General features: G+C 40.4%; 1 protein-coding gene across 2 annotated transcripts in view; it reads left to right on the top strand.

Annotated features, from left to right (window-relative positions):
* The window catches only part of KCNH1 (potassium voltage-gated channel subfamily H member 1), a 765,170-nt gene that overhangs the window by 32,559 nt on the left and 712,570 nt on the right, over nt 1-20,041 (top strand). The window lies entirely within an intron of this gene.

Raw genomic sequence — 20,041 nt, 5'->3', positions numbered from 1 at the left:
CCAACATAACCTAACACAAACAGAGGTAGAACAACTAAATAGACCCATAACAAAAGAAGAGATTGAAAAGGTAATCAAAAAACTCCCAACAAAGAAAAAACCCTGCTCTGGACGGCTTCACTGCAGAGTTCTACCAAACTTTCAGAGAAGAGTTAACACCATTACTACTAAAGGTATTTCAGAGCATAGAAAAGGATGGAATACTACCAAACGCATTCTGTGAAGCCACCATATGCCCGATACGAAAACCAGGTAAAGACACCACAAGAAAAGAAAATTATAGATGTGAAAATCCTCAACAAGATTCTAGCCAATAAAATTCAACAACATATCAAAAAATAATTCACCATGACCAAGTGGGATTCATACCAGGTATGCAGGGATGGTTCAACATTAGAAAAACAATTAATGTAATCCATCATGTAAATAAAACAAAAGACAAGAATCATGATTTTATCAATTGATGCAGAAAAGGCATTTGACAAAGTTCAACACTCATTCATGATAAAACTCTCAGCAAAATAGGAATAGAAGGAAAATTTCTCAACATAATAAAGGGCATTTATACAAAGCCAACAGCCAACATCACCTTAAATGGAGAGAGCCTGAAAACATTCCCATTGAGATCGGGAACCAGACAAGGATGCCCTTTATCACCACTCTTATTCAACATTGTGCTGGAAGTCCTAGCCAGAGCAATTAGGCTAGATAAAGAAATAAAGGGCATCCAGATTGGCAAGGAAGAAGACAAAGTATCTCTATTTGCAGATGACATAATCTTATATCAGAAAACCCTAAGGAATCCTCAAGAAAACTACTGAAACTAATAGAAGAGTTCAGCAGAGTATCAGGATACAAGATAAACATACAAAAATCGGTTGGATTCCTCTACACCAACAAAAAGAACATTGAAGAGGAAATCACCAAATCAATGCCATTTACAGTAGCCCCCAAGAAGATAAAATACTTAGGAATAAATCTTACCAGAGATGTAAAAGACTTATACAAAGAAAACTACAGTACACCTCTGCAAGAAACCAAAAGAGACTTACATAAGTAGAAGAACATACGTTGCTCGTGGATAGGAAGACTTAACATTATAAAAATGTCTGTTCTACCTAAAGTGATTTATACATTTAATGCAATTCCGATCCAAATCCCAAGGACATTCTTTAATGAGATGGAGAAACAAATCACCAATTTCACATGGAAGGGAATGAGGCCCCGGATAAATAAGGCATTACTGAAAAAGAAGAACAAAGTGGGAGGCCTTACTTTACCTGATTTTAGAACCTATTGTACCACCACAGTAGTCAAAACAGCCTGGTACTGCTACAACAACAGATACATGGACCAATGGAACAGAATTGAGAATCCAGACATAAATCCATCCACATATAAGCAGTTGATATTTGACAAAGGCCCGAAAACAGTTAAATGGGAAAAGACAGTCTTTTTAAAAACAAATGGTGCAGGCATAACTGGATATCCATCTGCAAAAAAATGAAACAAGACCCATACCTCACTCCATGCACAAAAACGAACTCAAAATGGATCAAAGACCTAAATATAAAATCTAAAACGATAAAGATCATGCAAGAAAAAATAGGGACAATGTCAGGAGCCCTAATACATGGCATAAACAGTATACAAAACATTATAAAGAATGTAGAAGAAAAACTAGATAACTGGGAGCTCCTAAAAATCAAACACTTATGCTCATCCAAAGACTTCACCAAAAGAGTAAAAAGACTACCTACAGACTGGGAAAACGTTTTCAGCTATGACATTTCTGATTAGTGCCTGATCTCTAAAATCTACATGATACTGCAAAAACTCAACTACAAAAAGACAAATAACCCAATAAAAAATGGGCAAAAGATATGAATAGACACTTCACTAAAGAAGACATTCAGGTAGCTAACAGATATATGAGGAAATGTTCACGATCATTAGCCATTAGAGAAATGCAGATCAAAACTACAATGAGATTTCATCTCACTCCAACAAGGCTGGCATTAATCCAAAAAACACAAAATAGTAAATGTTGGGGAGGCTGTGGAGAGGCTGAAACACTTCTGCACTGCTGGTGGGAATGTCAAATGGTACAACCACTTTGGAAATCGATTTGGCACTTCCTTAAAGAGCTAGAAATAGAACTACCATATGATCCAGCAATCCCACTCCTTAGAATATATCCTAGAGAAATAAGAGCCTTTACATGAACAGATATTGCAGCACTGTTTACAATAGCAAAAAGCTGGAAGCAACCAAGGTGCCCATCAATAGATGAATGGATAAATAAATTATGGTATATTCACACAATGGAATACTACGCGTCGATAAAGAACAGTGAGGAATCTGTGAAACATTTCATAACATGGAGGAACCTGGAAGGCATTATGCTGAGTGAAATTAGTCAGTTGCAAAAGGACAAATGTTGTATAAGGCCACTATTATAAGAACTTGAGAAATGGTATAAACTGAGAAGAAAACATTCTTTTGTGGTTATAAGATGGGGGAGGGACGGAGGATGGGAGAGGGTTATTCACTAATTAGATAATAGATAAGAACTACTTTAGGTGAAGGGAAAGACAGCACACAATACAGGGGAGGTCAGCACAGTTGGACTAAACCAAAAGCAAAGAAGTTTCCTGAATAAACTGAATGCTTCAAAGGCCAGCGTAGCAAGGGCAGGGGTCTGGGGACCATGGTTTCAGAGGACATCTAAGTCAATTGGCATAATAAAATCTATTAAGAAAACATTCTGCATCCCACTTTGGAGAGTAGCATCTGGGGTCTTAAACGCTAGCAAGCAGCCATCTAAGATCCATCAGTTGGTCTCAACCCACCTGGATCAAAGGAGAATGAAGAATACCAAGGACACAAGGTGATTACGAGCCCAAGAGACAGATAGGGCCACATGAACCAGCGACTACATCATCCTGAGAGCAGAAGAACTAGATGGTGCCCAGCTACAACCGAGGACTGCCCTGACAGGAAACACGACAGAGAACCCCTGAGGGAGCAGGAGAGCAGTGGGATGCAGACCCCAAATTCTCATAAGGTCAGAGTTAATGGTCTGACTGAGAGTGGAAGAACCCCGGTGGTCATGGCCCCCAGACCTTCTGTTGGCCCAGGACAGGAACCATTCCTGAAGCCAACTCTTCAGACATGGATTGGACTGGACAATGGGTTGGAGAGGGATGCTGGTGAGGAGTGAGCTTCTTGGATCAGGTGGACACTTGAGGTGTATTGGCACCTCCTGCCTGGAGGGGAGATGAGAGGGTGGCGGGGGTTAGAAGCTGGTGAAATGGACAGGAAAAGAGAGAGTGAAGGGAGAGAGCGGGCTGTCTCATTAGGGGGAGAGTGATTGGGAGTGTGTAGCAAGGTGTATATGAGTTTTTGTGTGAGAGACTGACTTGATTTGTAAACTTTCACTTAAAGCACAATAAAAATTATTTAAAAAAAAGTAATTTGGTATTATTTAGGTTCAGGTAAACAAAAGTGTTAGAGCCCTGGTGGTGCAGTGGTTAAGAGCTCAGCCGCTAACCAAGAGGTCAGCAGTTTGAGTCTACCAGCCGCTCCTTGGAAACTCTATGGGGGAGTTCTACTATGAGTTGGAATCACCTCAACAGCAACAGATTTTTTTTTGTTTGTTCGTTTTGAAACATCAAAACAGCAAAGAGAAAGACTGAAACAGGTTTACGAGGTAAAAAGAAAAAAAAAGGAAAGAAAAAAGAGCAAATTTAGGAAACAAAAGAGAATTAAAAAAAACTATTCTCAGATTTAAAAATAAAAACATTTTACATCTATTAAAATAAGAACAAGATGCTAATTTTTAAGAGGAATTTAAAAAAATCAGAGGAGAGGAAAAAATGAGCTTTTGAAAATAAAAATCTGAGTGCCAAGTTAAAAATTTCTAATTGAATTTAAAAACTGTAAAAGGAGAACAAACAGGAAAGGACTGGAAATATAAGAGACAAGAAAGAGACAAAGGAGATTAACCCAGGTTATAGAATATCTGAATAATAGGAATTCCAGAAAAAGACAAAATAGAAAGGAAGAAGTATCAAAGATATAATAGAATTTCCCACAGCTGAAGGGCATAATTCTTCAGACTAAAAGGGCCATTTGAGTGTCCCACACTATAAGTGGATAAAAGATTTTGATCTAAGCACATCATTACAAATTTCAAAATACCAGGAATCTAAAAGCTTTTAAATCTGTTGCCCTCGAGTCAATTCCGACTCATAGCGACCCTGTAGGACAGAGTAGAAATGCCCCATAGGGTTTCCAAGGAGCAGCTGGTGGATTCCAATTGCTGACCTTTTGGAAAAATAGTTACCTACATAGATTTTTTTTTTTTTTTTTTTACATAGAAACAAGAACCAGATTAACAAGGAGGTACTTCAGCAAAACTAAAAGAGGAACACATAGAGTCAAAGAAAGAGGAGTTCCAAACCAGGAGAGCAGAAAGAAAGGATCCCCCACTGTGAAACAAATTAAGATGAGCTACTTAATTTGCCTAAGATTTCAGAGCTACTAAGAGACTGAGCTAAGGCTTGAACCCAGGTCTTCTGGTTCCCAAAGCCACTGTTCTTAACCACTGTAGTGAAAGAGGGATTCTATAACTAGAGTTCTACCACTAGAAATTAACCGAAGGCAATTTACTTAATCTCTTTAAACCTGAGTCTCTGAACTTGTGAAATGAGAATAATGGTTGTATCCACAGAACAGAGTTATAGTGAAGATTAAAGGAAATAATACATACAATCATTTGCCTTTGGCACATGGCAGGCACACAGGCGAGAACGGCTGCTTAATTTGTCCAAGGTCATGATTATAACCAATGATATAATTGATGGCATAACTAGTATTAGCTGGCTCCTAATGTCTCTGATAAACTCCTAATTTATTTAGGTTCTTTCTTGATCACTTGGTTAGCAGCTGAGCTCTTAGCCACTGTACCACCAAGGGTATCCTCAAACGTCCGGTGATCCTTGGTTATCCATTTATATTTAAGAATGGGGCAGTAGGAAATATGTCGATACCATGTAAATAGGCAGGGTTAGTTACCTAGGGAGTAACGAGGTGGCAAAAATCATTAAGTGCTTGGCTACTAATCAAAAAGTTGGCTGTTTGAGTCTACTCAGTGGTGCCTGGAAGAAAGGCTTGGCAACCTACTTCTGAAGAATCCGCTGTTGAAAATCCTGTGGAGCACATTTCTACCCTGACACAGCTGTGGTTGCTATGTGTCAGTATCAACTTGACTGCAACTGGTTTAGTTACCTAGAAGGTTCTGATCTGGAGTAAAGGAGAAAGAGCTAGTTATGATTTGGGACCCTTGAATACTAGAACATGCGGAGCTTTGCTTTGGGTAGGCAACTCCCTCACCAGCTGCCTTAATTACTCTCATGTGATTCATTTAGTTTCTTTAGAGCAGTTTTTCTCGAAGTGTGGTCCCTCTACCAGCAGCATAAGCATTGTCTGTGAGTTTGTTAGAAATGCAAATTCTCCGGCCTCATCTTATATTACTAAGTCAGAATCTCTGGGGATGGTGTCCAATAATCTGCGTTTTAATGAGTTCTCCAGGCTTATTAAACCATCCCTTTTTTTTTTTTTTTTTTTTTGCTTGAGAGGTAAATGCTTGGCTGCCAGGCACGCGGGGAAGGAGGAGGGTGTGTGTTGGAGAGTGAGTGAACTTTTTCTCTATACACTTGCAGTTAGTTTCCATGTTTTTGCTCACATTCTATTCCTGCACAGCTAGCATTCCATGTCCTGAGCCTTTCCAGGGCACTGCTGGGCCCATTAGCCCCCTCCTTGGCAGATTCCTCTGGAATTTTAAAGCAGTGTCTTCTTCGTTTCTCCATTTACTTTGCATCTTCCAGAAACTGATTGAGGTCATGCCTGCTGGTACTCATTTCTCTTTATTGTTGTGCATGTATTGCTTTTAATTTTTCAGTCTTCATTCAAGTATGAGGAAATAAATGTGTGTGCTCAATATATGCCGTTTTGAAATGATAACTGATTTTTTTTTTAAAGAAGAGGTCCTGTTTTGAAAAAAGAAGTCTTTTTTTTTTTTTTAAAGAGGCAATCCTTCTTCTGTGAGATGAAATGCCAATTTATAGTTTTTCCACCTAGCTTTTTTTTTTTTTTTTTTATGATGCCCAGGCTTCATCCAAACTCCATTTAGTGTGGTACTTCTCTCTGTTGTGCCTTTGCTAACATTATTCTCTTCCTTTAAAATGGCCCCTCCCTCCCAGCTTCCCAATTCCTACCTCCCACTTGTCTCTAGTAACACCTTTTCTTTAAATTTTTTGGTTTGCTTTTCTTTCTCTGTATCTTCCTCCCACTCTTGGTCTCAGTCTACCTCCTCAGTCTCTCATGCACTCACCCCCATGGTCTCATGCCCCTTTGGTCTCTCAGTCACTCTGTGTTGTTGTTAGTTGCTGTTGAATTGATTTTAGCTCATGGCAATGTCATGTGTGCAGAGTAGAACTTCTCCGTAGGGTTTTCAAGACTGTGATCTTTTGGAAACTGATCACCAGGCCTGTCTTCCGAGGCACCTCTGAGTAGGTCTGAATGCCCAACCTTTTTGCTCATAGGAGAGCTTAACTGTTTGTGCTGCTAGGGACTCCATCTTGTGCTTTAAGTCTTGCTTTTGATCTCTTGCTCCTAAGTGCTCGTTCTTCCACCCAGGCTCATGCTTTTATACCCTATGTTGACCCTTTCCCCATGCCTTATGTCCCTCCCTTCTCTTACTTCCTCCTCTCCTTTCCCCGTGTGTCTGTCTTTCTGCCTGTCTCTTTCTAATGTTGCCTATTGTTGTCTGCCTCCATCTCTTTCTGTCCACTTTTTTGTGTGTGTCTATGTCTCTGTCACTGTCCATCATCTCTGTCTCCTTGTATCTATCTCTGCCCCTGTCTGTCTGTCCAAATCTGTTCTCACATGACCTCAATAACTGCTCCTCTTTGTGTCTCTCTGAGCCCTTCTTTTCTCTCTCAGGACTGCCTTTCTCCATTTACTCTCTAGCATGCACATGGGCAAAGATGTCTGCTCAAACTCTATAGGTCTCTCAGCCTTAGTGTCTTAGTTTTCACTCTAGAGAGAGGCTCTAATTTGCCCAGCCCTGACTATGGATTGTTTGGCCAGTTGTCCATTCCTGGACTAATCTGTTGTGACTGGGGACTGGGTGGGGCAGTGTGGGTTAAGAAGTTACATGATATGTAGAGTGGGGTGGATAAGGCTAGCCAGGGAAGTTGGGCATAGTTTTCAAATGGATGAATGTGTCTGGCACTCTGCCATGCCTGGGGCAAAGTAGATACTCAAATATTTGTTGTATCAAACTGAGCCCTTCTGAGATTCCTTCTATTCACCCTGGTGCTATACACTCTTCTTACTGAACCATTTATCAAGACAGCTTTACAATAAGATAAAAGGCAAATGTAAAACTAACTAAAAAACACACTTTTTCTTCTTAATACTATCTCATATTTTTACAATGATTACTTTGAATCACTTTTTTTGAGTTATGCAAATAAATTTTTTTTATTCAAAGATTGTCTAAGACTTTTTGTTCAAAGTAACTATAATATATACAAATGTTCATAAACAATTATGACTATTTAAAAAAACCACCTGAGTAATTAGTTTATTGCACTACTTTTTAAAAATCACACAAATGTATCTTAGCAGTAATTTAACATATCACTGACCTCTTGTTTATTAAATATCATTGAATAATGAAAAGTATTTTTATAGGCCATTTTCATGTGTATCCTTATTCTCTTGCATACTGCTTGTGAAACTGATTTATCTGTATTATTTTAATATTCCTAATTTGATGCTGAATGAAGAGGGAAGTGATGCTTTTTGAAACCATGTACTTAGGGGTAACTACCTAGCAAATGAAATATTTGAGTTTGCTTTTGAAAGTGAAACCCCTTTCCCCATTATAATTTACTGAATTAATCAAAAATGTATTTCTGTTGTTGTTGTTGTTGTTAGGTGCCGTCGAGTTGGTTCCGACTCAGAGCGACCCTATGCACAACAGAACGAAACACTGCCTGGTCCTGAGCCGTCCTTAAAATCGTTGTTATGCTTGAGCTCATTGTTGCAGCCACTGAGTCAATCCACCTTGTTGAGGGTCTTCCTCTTTTCCACTGACCCTGTACTCTGCCAAGCATGATGTCCTTCTCCAGGGACTGATCCCTCCTGATGACATGTCCAAAGTATGTAAACGGAGTCTCGTCATCCTTGCTTCTAAGGAGCATTCTGGTTGTACTTCTTCTAAGACAGATTTGTTTGTTCTTGTGGCAGTCCGTGGTATATTCAATATTCTTCGCCAACACCACAGTTCAAAGGCGTCAGTTCTTCTTTGGTCTTCCTTATTCATAGTCCAGTTTTCACATGCATATGATGCGATTGAAAATACCATGGCTTGGGTCAGGCGCACCTTAGTCTTCAGGGTGACATCTTTGCTCTTCAACACTTTAAAGAGGTCCTTTGCAGCAGCTTTACCCAATGCAATGCGTCTTTTGATTTCTTGACTGCTGCTTCCATGGCTGTTGATTGTGGATCCAAGTAAAATGAAATCCTTGACAACTTCCATCTTTTCTCCCTTTATCATGATGTTGCTTGTTGGTCCAGTTGTGAGGATTTTTGTTTTCTTTGTGTTGAGGTGCAATCCATACTGATGGCTGTGGTCTTTGATCTTCATTAGTAAGTGCTTCAAGTCCTCTTCACTTTCACCTAGCAAATGAAATATTTGAGTTTGCTTTTGAAATTGAAATCTCTTTCCCCATTGTAATTTACTGAATTAATCAAAAATGTATTTCTGTTGGATATTAAAATCAGAGACAAAGCAAATAAGTGCTTAATCTCTTGGGAGTTCAGTTTGCTTTGTGCAAAGATTGGCCCCTTGGCAATTTAGAATAGTCATTCTCATGGACTTCTATTGTTGAAAAATGCAATAGAGCCACAAAATGATTTTTGCCAATATGAAGATTTTAGATGTTTTGTTTGGGGTATCATACTGACTTAGCTTCTTGCCTCTCACCCTATCCTCTCCATTCTCTCAATTATTTTCAAATTGTGATTTTTTTTAAAGTAATTTTGGTATTATCTAGGTTCAGGTAAACAAAACTATTGGAGCCCTGGTGACGTAGTGGTTAAGAGCTCAGCTGCTAACCAAAAGGTTAGCAGTTTGAACCCACCAGCCACTCCTTGGAAACCCTATGGGGGCAGATCCACTTTGTCCTACTGGGTCACTATGAGTTGGGATTGACTCAATGGCAATGGGTTTGGTTTTGGTAAACAAAACTATTGTTTCCTAGTCTTCGTTTAGTGCTTATATACATCCTAGTTTTTCTCATCATTTATCTTGATCATTCTCTTTCTGCTATTTTATTGTTCTAAAATAAAGGAAAAAACATTTCAAAGTCAGGCAGACGTGTTATCTTCTAAGTAAAATTTCTCTAGTTATTAGAAATACATTGTGAAATTTTTCCTGTAGGCTTCTAAATGACCAGTTTTGCCAGGGAACAATAAATTTGTGTGAATGGCTTGCTGAATGTAGCCTTTATCTGTGTAATTGCCCAAACTGAGTCACTTTCCTAAGTCATTGCTTTAGTTTCTCCTTTGTTATTTGTGGTAATTACGATGAAAAGCAATTTTCTAATAATTTCCTTTTAGACTGTCTCTGTATTATGCTTTATGGGCAAATGGTAGGCTTGGAATGATTTTGACATTTGTGACTATGGCAATATAGTTTGGCTTGTGCCCCATTGGCTGAACAAACTTTACGTGGTAAGGGGAGGAGAGCCTTTTAAATTTTTAGAGGATATTTGTTTTATTCTGTGAAGCAGAGGAAAACTATGTGTGGGCTGAAAAAGGTTGAATTTAGGAAACCTTACATTTAATTGCATGTACTCCTGCAGCTACAGACCCTCAGAGGGTAAAAAGTCATCTGAGGGAGGCAGTAGAATCTGGCTTATTTGCATCAAAGACCTGGAGACTGGGGAAAGTTTCAGATGAGAGCCAATGAATAAATCATGGCAAGGGTAGCCATGAGGAACTTACAAATTTTACTGAACAATAAAGGAGGCGCTTAATCAGTTCAGAAAGTATGACTTTGGAGACAGAGTCTGTACCTCAGAATGGGCCACTGGCTGATTGGAGGCTACACAGTCTACCTGCAGAAGTGCTATATATATTACGTGTGTACACACATACACTTTTTTAAGATGTCAAGAGCATAAGTATATGTCTTACTTGGGTTTCACAGACTCCAAAGACACATTTGGGCATTTTCTGTGTGTATAAATGGACCTACCGATATGCAATTTGTTTTTATTGTAGAATCCTTTGATAATAGGGTACATTTTTACATGAATACTGCATATCAGGTCATGTTCCCCAATCCCAACCATTTTACTGAGCAAAAACCTGGACCATGTTGTTCACCTGGAATGTGGGTATTGATTCCTACTAAGATAAGTTTAGAAGGTATGTCTGCTATTTTTAGTGACTCAGCCTCTACGGAGTCCAGCATTTAGAGAAGTGATGTTTGGTTGATTACTCCACACATGGGTGGCTCACTGGCTGCAGAGGCACCTTTTGTTCTTTATTATGAATGCAGTTACCTCAGAGTCAGGTTTTATTGCTGACAGAGCATGGAGATTGTCTAGTTCAGCCCCCGCTGAGGCACATAGAGCTGAAGCAACTTCCGCACACAGCTCATTAGGGACAGCACTGCCAGTAGAACCCAACTCTCGGCTCCCCATTGCTGTTTTTTCACGTGGTGCTCTGGGAACCCAGGGATTGCTAAGGAAGGGGAAGGGTGGATTAAGTAGGGGTCTTCTACCCTTTATTGTTCCATTATTTCTCGTTGATGGCGAAGTTCCTTGATTCTTCTCCATGAAAGGTTCTCTTTCTCATCATGTGGCATCTGCATGTCAAGTCTCTATGTGGTCTCTCCAGACCATAGCTAGACTTCTCACATGGCAGTGCAGAAGCTGCTAGACCTTAATGTGTAAGCCTGGACCTGGCACAACATCAGTTTCCCTGCAGCCAGTTGTTTGAAGCAAGTCACAGACCAAGGTTCAAGGGAAGAGGACTACCCAAAGGCATGAATGCAAAGAGGCAGGGTTCACCAGTGTAACCTCAACTGTTTAAAGTGGTGCTTTGACTGTACCAGCCATCATAGGGCACAGGACCTGAGACATGTAAGAGGGTGGTCTCTTCTATAAATATTTTTTAAAGGAAGAGAGAGACTAACAGACTTACAAAGCACGAGCACTGTTTTGGAAGGCATCACATTAGATTGCTTCTTTCTCAGGAGGTATTTCAGTGTTTTGTGAGGACTCTCACCACTGTAATTTGCTAATGCCAGGAAGCAGGAAATTGGATTGGCCTCTCAATACCCTCTAGGTCTTGGCACTTGGATCCTTGTTAATGTGTTGGAGACTATTTTATTGTCATTCCCTTTGATTTTTACTCAATTAAAGATGGTCTGGAGGAGCCAAATGAGGTTCATAATACAATATCAGCTTTATTATTGTTAGACTGGATTGGAGAACAGAGCAATACCATCTGTTTCCCTCCTCAACCCTAGGGTTCTAGACTGTGACTTACCCGTCTTCTCCTAGGCCACAAAGCTGGAACTGAAGGAGCAGAGGTCTGGCTGGGTCTGTCTGAAGTAGGCTCTGAGATGAGGAGACAAGAAACTCAAGCCCTCTCTTCTCCTATCACACTGGAGACAGGCAAGACACACAGAGTGGATTCCTCTTGATTTGGCGGCACCTACTGAGAGCTGGGGTCAATCTGATTAGGGAGATATAAGTGCGGAGGATGAAGAGAGGAATTGAAAGTATTCACTTGAATATTGACTGCTTCTAGGGGTAGGGGGACACCCCTTCCTCTCAGTGGAAACCCTAGGTGTGAAGGGTAAGTGTTGTCCTCATAAAAACTCTGTCAGAAGAGAATCTTATGTTGCTGTTGTTAGCTGCCATTGAGTTGGCCCCAACTCATGGTGACCCCAAGCACAAACAGAAAGAAACTCTGCCTGGTCTTGTGCCATTCCCTTGATTGGTTGCATATCAGACAATGTTATTTTCATGCATTTTCATTGATCGAATTTCAGAAGTATATTGCCAGGCCTTTCTTCCAGAGTCTTATGGAGGTACTATATTCTGCCAAATGAGGAATCCTGGTGTACTGTCAGGAACTTTGAGAGAGTTGCAGAATTTGTGAGCTGTGATTCTGATGATTCAGTTAAAGAATATTGTAGAATGTTATACAGTTAAGAATTTGGCTTTGGTATTAGAAGTCTCACTCTACTAGATGTGTAACCTGGGAAAATTTCTTTCAATTTGCTAAACCTTATTATGAGATCTGGAAACCCTGGTGGTGTAGTGGTTAAGAGTTTAGCTGCTAACCAAAATGTCAGCAGTTTGAATCCATCAGGTGCTCCTTGGAAGCCCTATGGGGCAGTTATACACTGTCCTGTAGGGTCCCTGTGAATCAGAATCGAATTGACGGCAAGGGGTAATAGGTTGTTATGGTATCTATAAAAATAGGTTAATATTAGTACCTACCCTGGTGGTATAGTGGTTAAGAGTTTGGCTACTAACCAAAAGGTCAGCAGTTCGAATCTACCAGGCACTCCTTGGAAACCGTATGGGGCAATTCTACTCTGTATCATAGGATTGCAATGAGTAGGAATCGACTCAACAGCCAATGGGTTTGATTAATTAACTTTTAACAAATGTGTTCTTGACGATGATAACGATGTCTTCTTCATAGAGAAGTAATGGCAGATATCCTAATGTTTTTTGGTTTAAACTCTCCAAAACTCTTGTATCCAGATCAGGCCAATTCTGATGAGGACTTGGGTGACTATGTTTTTTTGATGTTTTGTCCAAGCAGTGGGTTAATTTCCTAGGTAAATTTTGCTTGGGTTTAAAATAAGTTTATGGTTACCGAGTGTGGAAAATGGTAAATAATCCCAGAGTCATTTACGTTTGAATGTGGAATACACATCCATGCTAGAAAGTCTGTGTTGCTTCACTGATGCTCTCTTATTTGGAATTCCCAACCATTGGGAATAAAACAAACCACTTGGAGGAATTAAGAAATCACGGCTAAGTGAAGGTGGTGTCTTGGAGTCCTTGCACTAGAATTTATGCACTTTCTCAGGAGATTCCCATTTTCCCAGCCTGTCTATCCTGATGGAAGACAAACTTCTGGAGGTTTGGTGGTGAACCTACTCAAACCTACCTAGGTTTACTTCTTTATTTTATTGAACAGATCTACTCTCCTTCACAAACTCCCACCCCACTGAGCAGCAAGGAAAGAGTAGTTAGGAGGACCTCTAAACTTCCCAGTCAGTCGTCTTTCAAGCTCTTCCAGTTTAAATAGCCTTTTTTTGGATAACTTGCTCTTTCTTGGGCTCTGATTCCAATATCACCAAATCTATTTCTTCTCTCCGTGATGGTGGCTCAGGTGAAGGTATTTTATAATTATATCACGTAGGATTATAGGTTCTTTAGATGGTAGAACACGATATAAAGATACTCAGATAGATTTAAGGCAGAACTCTGTGTTACTTATAGCTCCAAAAGACAGAAGGCTGACGTGCAGGGTCACACAGGAGTTCCCACCTGGGGACAAGGTAACAGCAAGCTGGAACTGTAAGATGGCTTATGTTTGGTAAGTGGGATTGGGCTAGCTAGGTTTCGTGGGTTCCCTGGGGATTGTATATTTTGAAAAATTCCACAGGCCCAAGGAAGAAGGGGCCATTGCTAGACATTAGGTATCCGGGGTGCCTCTGGCAGTTGGGTATGTGTGATGTAGCCTAGGAGCATTAACGTCTGATAAGGGAAGTAGTAGCATGTAGGCTTAGCAAAACTGCCTGCAAAGGGGAACTGAGTGTTATTTTAGCAAGGACTTTAAAATTGGACCAAGATAACACTTAGGAAATATTATGTTACAGAAGGTAAGTGGCACTTGCATGACCTCTAGGGACTCATCTCCATATACAGGCCCTTATTGTCCTCCCTAGTTGCTTGGGTCTCTGGCAATGGCCCCTTGTCTGCTGGTCCAGCTGGTCTGTGTAGGTGAAGTCTACAGCTGGTGGATTTATATTCAGTTCTCTTAGATGAACCAGAACTTGGTGCCCCTTCTCCCAACACACATTCTCTCTCTCTTTCTGTGTGTATGTGTATATCAGTGTGTGTGAGATGATCTAATTTAGGCTCTTTTAAGTCCTGCAGCTCACCCCTGACACTTGCCTGAACCCCCTAGTTGATTTTAGGCTTGGACAGTTTGACATGCAGCCATTGAAAGGGTCACTTCATCTCGCTGTGATAACTATCCCCTTATTCAGCTCAGCAATTAAGGAGCAGTGGGAACTGCTGGATTCTGGAGAGACCACATGGGAGCTGGGGAGGCTCAGGGGTGTTAACACAGCCGGGTTTGCTCTGCAGCAGCTTTGAGCCACTCAGTATGGGGTTCTCTCTCACCCTTGAGTTTCAAATGGGGAGCCAGGCATAAAATCCCCCTCCCCTATCTCACCTTATCCTCCTCCTCTTATACACAATGGTAAGTGAGGTTGGGTTAGCTAGGTTTGTGTGGAAGTGTAACTGTTAAGAGAAATTGGTCAGCACACTAAGCTTCGAGAAGTAAGTCGACAGTTCGCAAGTGAGAGAAGACATAAAACATTTAAAAGACAGACAGGAGAACCCATGCATTTAGAGGAGGAACAATTGTTTCTACACACATCAGTATTTCCTGAGGGCACCTTTGTGTATTACAAGGTAGAATAATGATATCTGATGACAATAATGGTAATGTTGACTCATTAATTAAAAGTCCCATTATACTTAGTTTTTTTATAAGAAGGCAGGTACATCTAACATGTTAGATTGTCATAGAAATAGTCCAATTTTAGTACTTAATGGAATAAGAAAGAGACTATGTAATATAATGCTTAAAAGCATGGATCTTGAAGCTAGATAGACCCATGGTCAAATCCCAACTCTACCCTGGTATCATTGGTTGTGTGTCTTCAGATACATAAGTTTCCTCATGAGTATAATGATGAAATTCCTGATAGTAAAGTAATTCCACCTCAGAAAGATTGTTTAAAGATTAAAAAAAAAAATTAATATGCAGTAAAGTACTCAGTGTAGCACCTAGCACAGAGTAAATGTCAATAAATAGTACCCATTCTCATTAATACCTGGAATATCACTTATATGGAATCTCTTAGTCCCTGATGATACATGTGGTATTATGGTATTTGTCCACCACCTGTCTGTCAGTTTGTCATATTGTAGTGGCTTGTGTGTTGCTATGATGCTGGAAGCTATGCCACCAATATCTCAAATACCAAGAGGATCACCCATAGTGGACAGACGAAGTTTCCAGACTAAGACAGACCTGATGATCTACTTCTGAAAATTAGCCAAAGAAAACCCTACTGATTACAACAGAACATTGTCTGACTCGCTTACTTTGGGCATGCCATCAGGAGGGATCAATTAGTAGGACCATATTCGGTGAAGTAGAAGGCCAGTGTGGGCATGAGAGACCCTCGGTGAGGTGGATTAGCACAGTAGTCACAATGATGGATTCTAATATCCTGGTGATGGCGAGGATGACACAGGAGCAGGCAATGTTTCCTTTTGTTGTGCATAAAGTCACCATGAGTCAGAGCTGACTTGAGGATGACTAGCAACAACAACAGTGTTTGTGTGTGTAGCCCCCAACTTGTAAATAAGGGTGTATTCTGGAAGATAATTTTCAGGTCAATTATTTGTAACTTAGAAGAAAACCCAGAATGTGCCCTTTATCCAGCCAACCATAGCAGTGTGTGTGTGTGTGTATGTGTGTGTGTGTGTATGTGTGTGTGTGTATGTGTGTGTGTGTGATGGAGGCAAGGGAGGGGGAAGGAATTTCTTTACTGTCGGAGACAAATAATTTTGTTGTTGGGACTAGAATTATTTCCTCCTTTCATTCCAAATCCCTGGATCAAGAGGGAATTCCTAGACCTTCTATCATATACTGGCAAGGGAATTTTGCCCCCTGGGAGCTATAATTTCTTACACTGGTTAGCAGTGAGAAGAAACTGTCAATTTGTCGTACTGTGGGGGCTTGTGTGTTGCTGTGATGCTGGAAGCTATGCCACCGGTATTCAGATACCAGCAAGGTCACCCATGGAGGACAGGTTTCGGCTGAGCTTCTAGACTAAGACAGACTAGGAAGAAGGACCCGGCAGTCTACTTCTGAAAAGCATTAGCCAGTGAAAACCTTATGAATAGCAGCAGAACATTGTCTGATATAGTGCTGGAAGATGAGCCCCCCAGGTTGGAAGGCACTCAAAAGATGACTGGGGAAGAGCTGCCTCCTCAAAGTAGAGTCTACCTTAATGAAGTGGATGGAGTAAAGCTTTCGGGACCTTCATTTGCTGATGCGGCGCGACTCAATATGAGAAGAAACAGCTGCAAGCATCCATTAATAATCGGAATCTGGAATGTACGAAGTATGAATCTAGGAAAATTGGAAATCATCAAAAATGAAATGGAACGCATAAAAATCAATATCCTAGGCATTAGTGAGCTGAAACGGACTGGTATTGGCCGTTTTGAGTCAGACAATCATATAGTCTACTATGCTGGGAATGACAACTCGAAGAGGAATGGTGTTGCATTCATTGTCAAAAAGAATGTTTCAAGATCTATCCTGAAGTACAGCACTGTCAGTGATAGGATAATATCCATATGCCTGCAAGGAAGACCAGTTAATACGACTATTGTTCAAATTTACACACCAACCACTAGGGCCAAAGATGAAGAGCTAGAAGATTTTTATCAGCTGCTGCAGCCTGAAATTGATTGAACATGCAATCAAGATGCATTGATAATTAGTGGCAATTGGAATGCAAAAGTTGGAAACAAAGAAGAAGGACCAGTAGTTGGAAAATACGGCCTTGGTGATAGAAACAATGTTGGAGAGCGAATGATAGAATTTTGCAAGACCAGTGACTTCTGCATTGAAAATACCTTCTTTCACCAACATAAACGGCGACTATACACATGGACCTCGCCAGATGGAACACACAGAAATCAAATTGACTACGTCTGTGGAAAGAGACGATGGAAAAGCTCAATATCATCAGTCAGAACAAGGCCAGGGACCGACTGTGGAACAGACCATCAATTGCTCATAGGCAAGTTCAAACTGCAACTGAAGAAAATCAGAGCAAGTCCATGAGAGCCAAAATATGACCTTGAGTATATTCCACCTGAATTTAGAGACCATCTCAAGACTAGATGTGACACATTGAACACTAGTGACCGAAGACCAGATGAGTTGTGGAATGATATCAAGGATATCATCCATGAAGAAAGCAAGAGGTCCCTGAAAAGACAGGAAAGAAAGAAAAGACCAAGATGGATGTCAGAGGAGACTCTGAAACTTGCTCTTGAGTGTCAAGCAGCTAAAGCAAAAGGAAGAATTGATGAAGAAAAAGAACTGAACAAAAGATTTCAAAAGGCCTCTCGAGAAGTCAAAGTAAAGTATTATAATGACATGTGCAAAGAGCTGGAGATGGAAAACCAAAAGGGAAGAACACGCTTGGCGTTTCTCAAGCTGAAAGAACTGAAGAAAAAATTCAAGCCTCGAGTTGCAATAGTGAAGGATTCTGTGGGGGAAATATTAGACGATGCAGGAAGCATCAAAAGAAGATGGAAGGAATACACAGAGTCATTATACCAAAAAGAATTAGTAGATATGCAACCATTTCAAGAGGTGGCATATGATCAGGAACTGATGGTTCTGAAGGAAGAAGTCCAAGCTGCTCTGAAGGCACTGGTGAAAAACAAGGCTGCAGGAATTAATGGAATATCAATTGAGATGTTTCAACAAACAGATGCAGTGCTGGAGGTGCTCACTCGTCTATGCCAAGAAATATGGAAGACAGCTTCCTGGCCAACTGACTGGAAGAGATCCATATTTATGCCTATTCCCAAGAAAGGTGATCCAACTGAATATGGAAATTATAGAACAATATCATTAATATCACATGCAATCAAAATTGTGCTGGAGATCATTCAAAAACGGCTGCAGCAGTATATCGACAGGGAACTGTCAGAAATTCAGGCTGGATTCAGAAGAGGGTGTGGAACCAGGGATATCATTGCTGATGTCTGATGGATCCTGGCTGAAAGCAGAGAATACCAGAAGGATGTTTACCTGTGTTTTATTGACTATGCAAAGACATTCGACTGTGTGGATCATAAGAAACTATGGATAACATTGGGAAGAATGGGAATTCCAGAACACTTAATTGTGCTCATGAGGAACCTTTACATAGATCAAGAGGCAGTCGTTTGGACAGAACAAGAGGGTACTGATTGGTTTGAAGTCAGGAAAGGTGTGCGTTAAGGTTGTATTCTTTCACCATACCTATTTAATCTGTATGCTGAACAAGTAATCCGAGAAGCTGGACTGTATGAAGAAGAACGGGGCATCAGGATTGGAGGAAGACTCATTAACAACCTGCGTTATGCAGATAACACAACCTTGCTTGCTGAAAGTGAAGAGGACATGAAGCACTTACTAATGAAGATCAAAGACCACAGCCTTCAGTATGGATTACATCTCAACATTAAGAAAACAAAAAAAATTCTCACAACTGGACCAATGAGCAACATCATGATAAATGGAGAAAAGATTGAAGTTGTCAAGGATTTCATTTTACTTGGATCCACAATCAACAGCCATGGAAGCAGCAGTCAAGAAATCAAAGGACGCATTGCATTGGGCAAATCTGATGCAAAGGACCTCTTCAAAGTGTTGAAGAGCAAAGATGTCACCTTGAAGACTAAGGTGCACCGGACCCAAGCCATGGTATTTTCAATTGCATCATATGCATGTGAAAGCGGGACAGTGATAAGGAAGACCGAAGAAGAATTGACGCCTTCAAATTGTGGTGTTGGCGAAGAATATTGAATATACCATGGACTGCCACAAGAACGAACAAATCTGTCTTGGAAGAAGTGCGGCCAGAATGCTCCTTAGAGGCAAGGATGGCGAGACTGTGTCTTACATACTTTGGACATGTTGTCAGGAGGGATGAGTCCCTGGAGAAAGACATCATGCTTGGCAGAGTACAGGGCCAGCTGAAAAGAGGAAGACCCTCAAGGAGGTGGATTGACAAAGTGGCTGTAACAATGAGCTCAAGCGTAACAATAATTGTAAGGGTGGCTCAGGACAGGGCAGTGTTTCGTTCTGTTGTGCGTGGGGTCACTGTGAGTCGGAACCGACTCAACGGCACCTAACAACAACAACAACATGGCGGGAATCCTCTGAATGGATGATCAATAGGTTGATGATTCTATTCCTATTACACTTCCTGTTTTTCCCATTTCCTTGTTAGAGTCAAAGTAGATGCTAGTGGGTTTGCTTTTTCTTTTTACCAGGTAGGGCCGTCATATACACCCGAGGGACAGTAAGAATCCTGAAGAATGAGGAATACCTTTAAATGGTGGTGAGAATACTTTTATCAGAAATTGCAGTGATATCTGGAGCTTGAAATTTATTCTGCTTTCATTTTGTAAAAAATGAAAAATTAGTAAATTAGCATCTTCTCACTAAATTAATTAAAGATTAAGTATATATTGTTAATTTTATGGAATTAATATATGCTTATGGTTCTCTCTTTATGGTTAAAAACTAAACTGAAGAGCTTATAATGAAAAAGAATCACCCTATGCCTTGTCACATCCCCCTTTTCCTCCCCAGAGGAAATGGCTTCTATCTTTAGCTGTTTCTTCTTATAGTTTCTGCCATGTCTCTAAATAATGAGCACTAGCAGTTATTTCTAGATTTTTCGATTTTAGATATTATTTGTTGACTTCTCTGCATTTTTAGCTCACTTAATCTACTTTCTATCCCTGGGTAGATAGCACTGGGCTGCTAACTGAAAGGTTGGAGGTTTGAGTCCACCCAGAGGCACCTCAGAAGAAAGACCTTG

This window comes from Elephas maximus, chromosome 18 (genome assembly GCF_024166365.1).
Source record: "Elephas maximus indicus isolate mEleMax1 chromosome 18, mEleMax1 primary haplotype, whole genome shotgun sequence".
Lineage (NCBI taxonomy): Eukaryota > Metazoa > Chordata > Mammalia > Proboscidea > Elephantidae > Elephas > Elephas maximus.
Note: the sequence above shows the minus strand (reverse complement) of the source record. Positions and strands in the feature narration are given on the sequence as shown.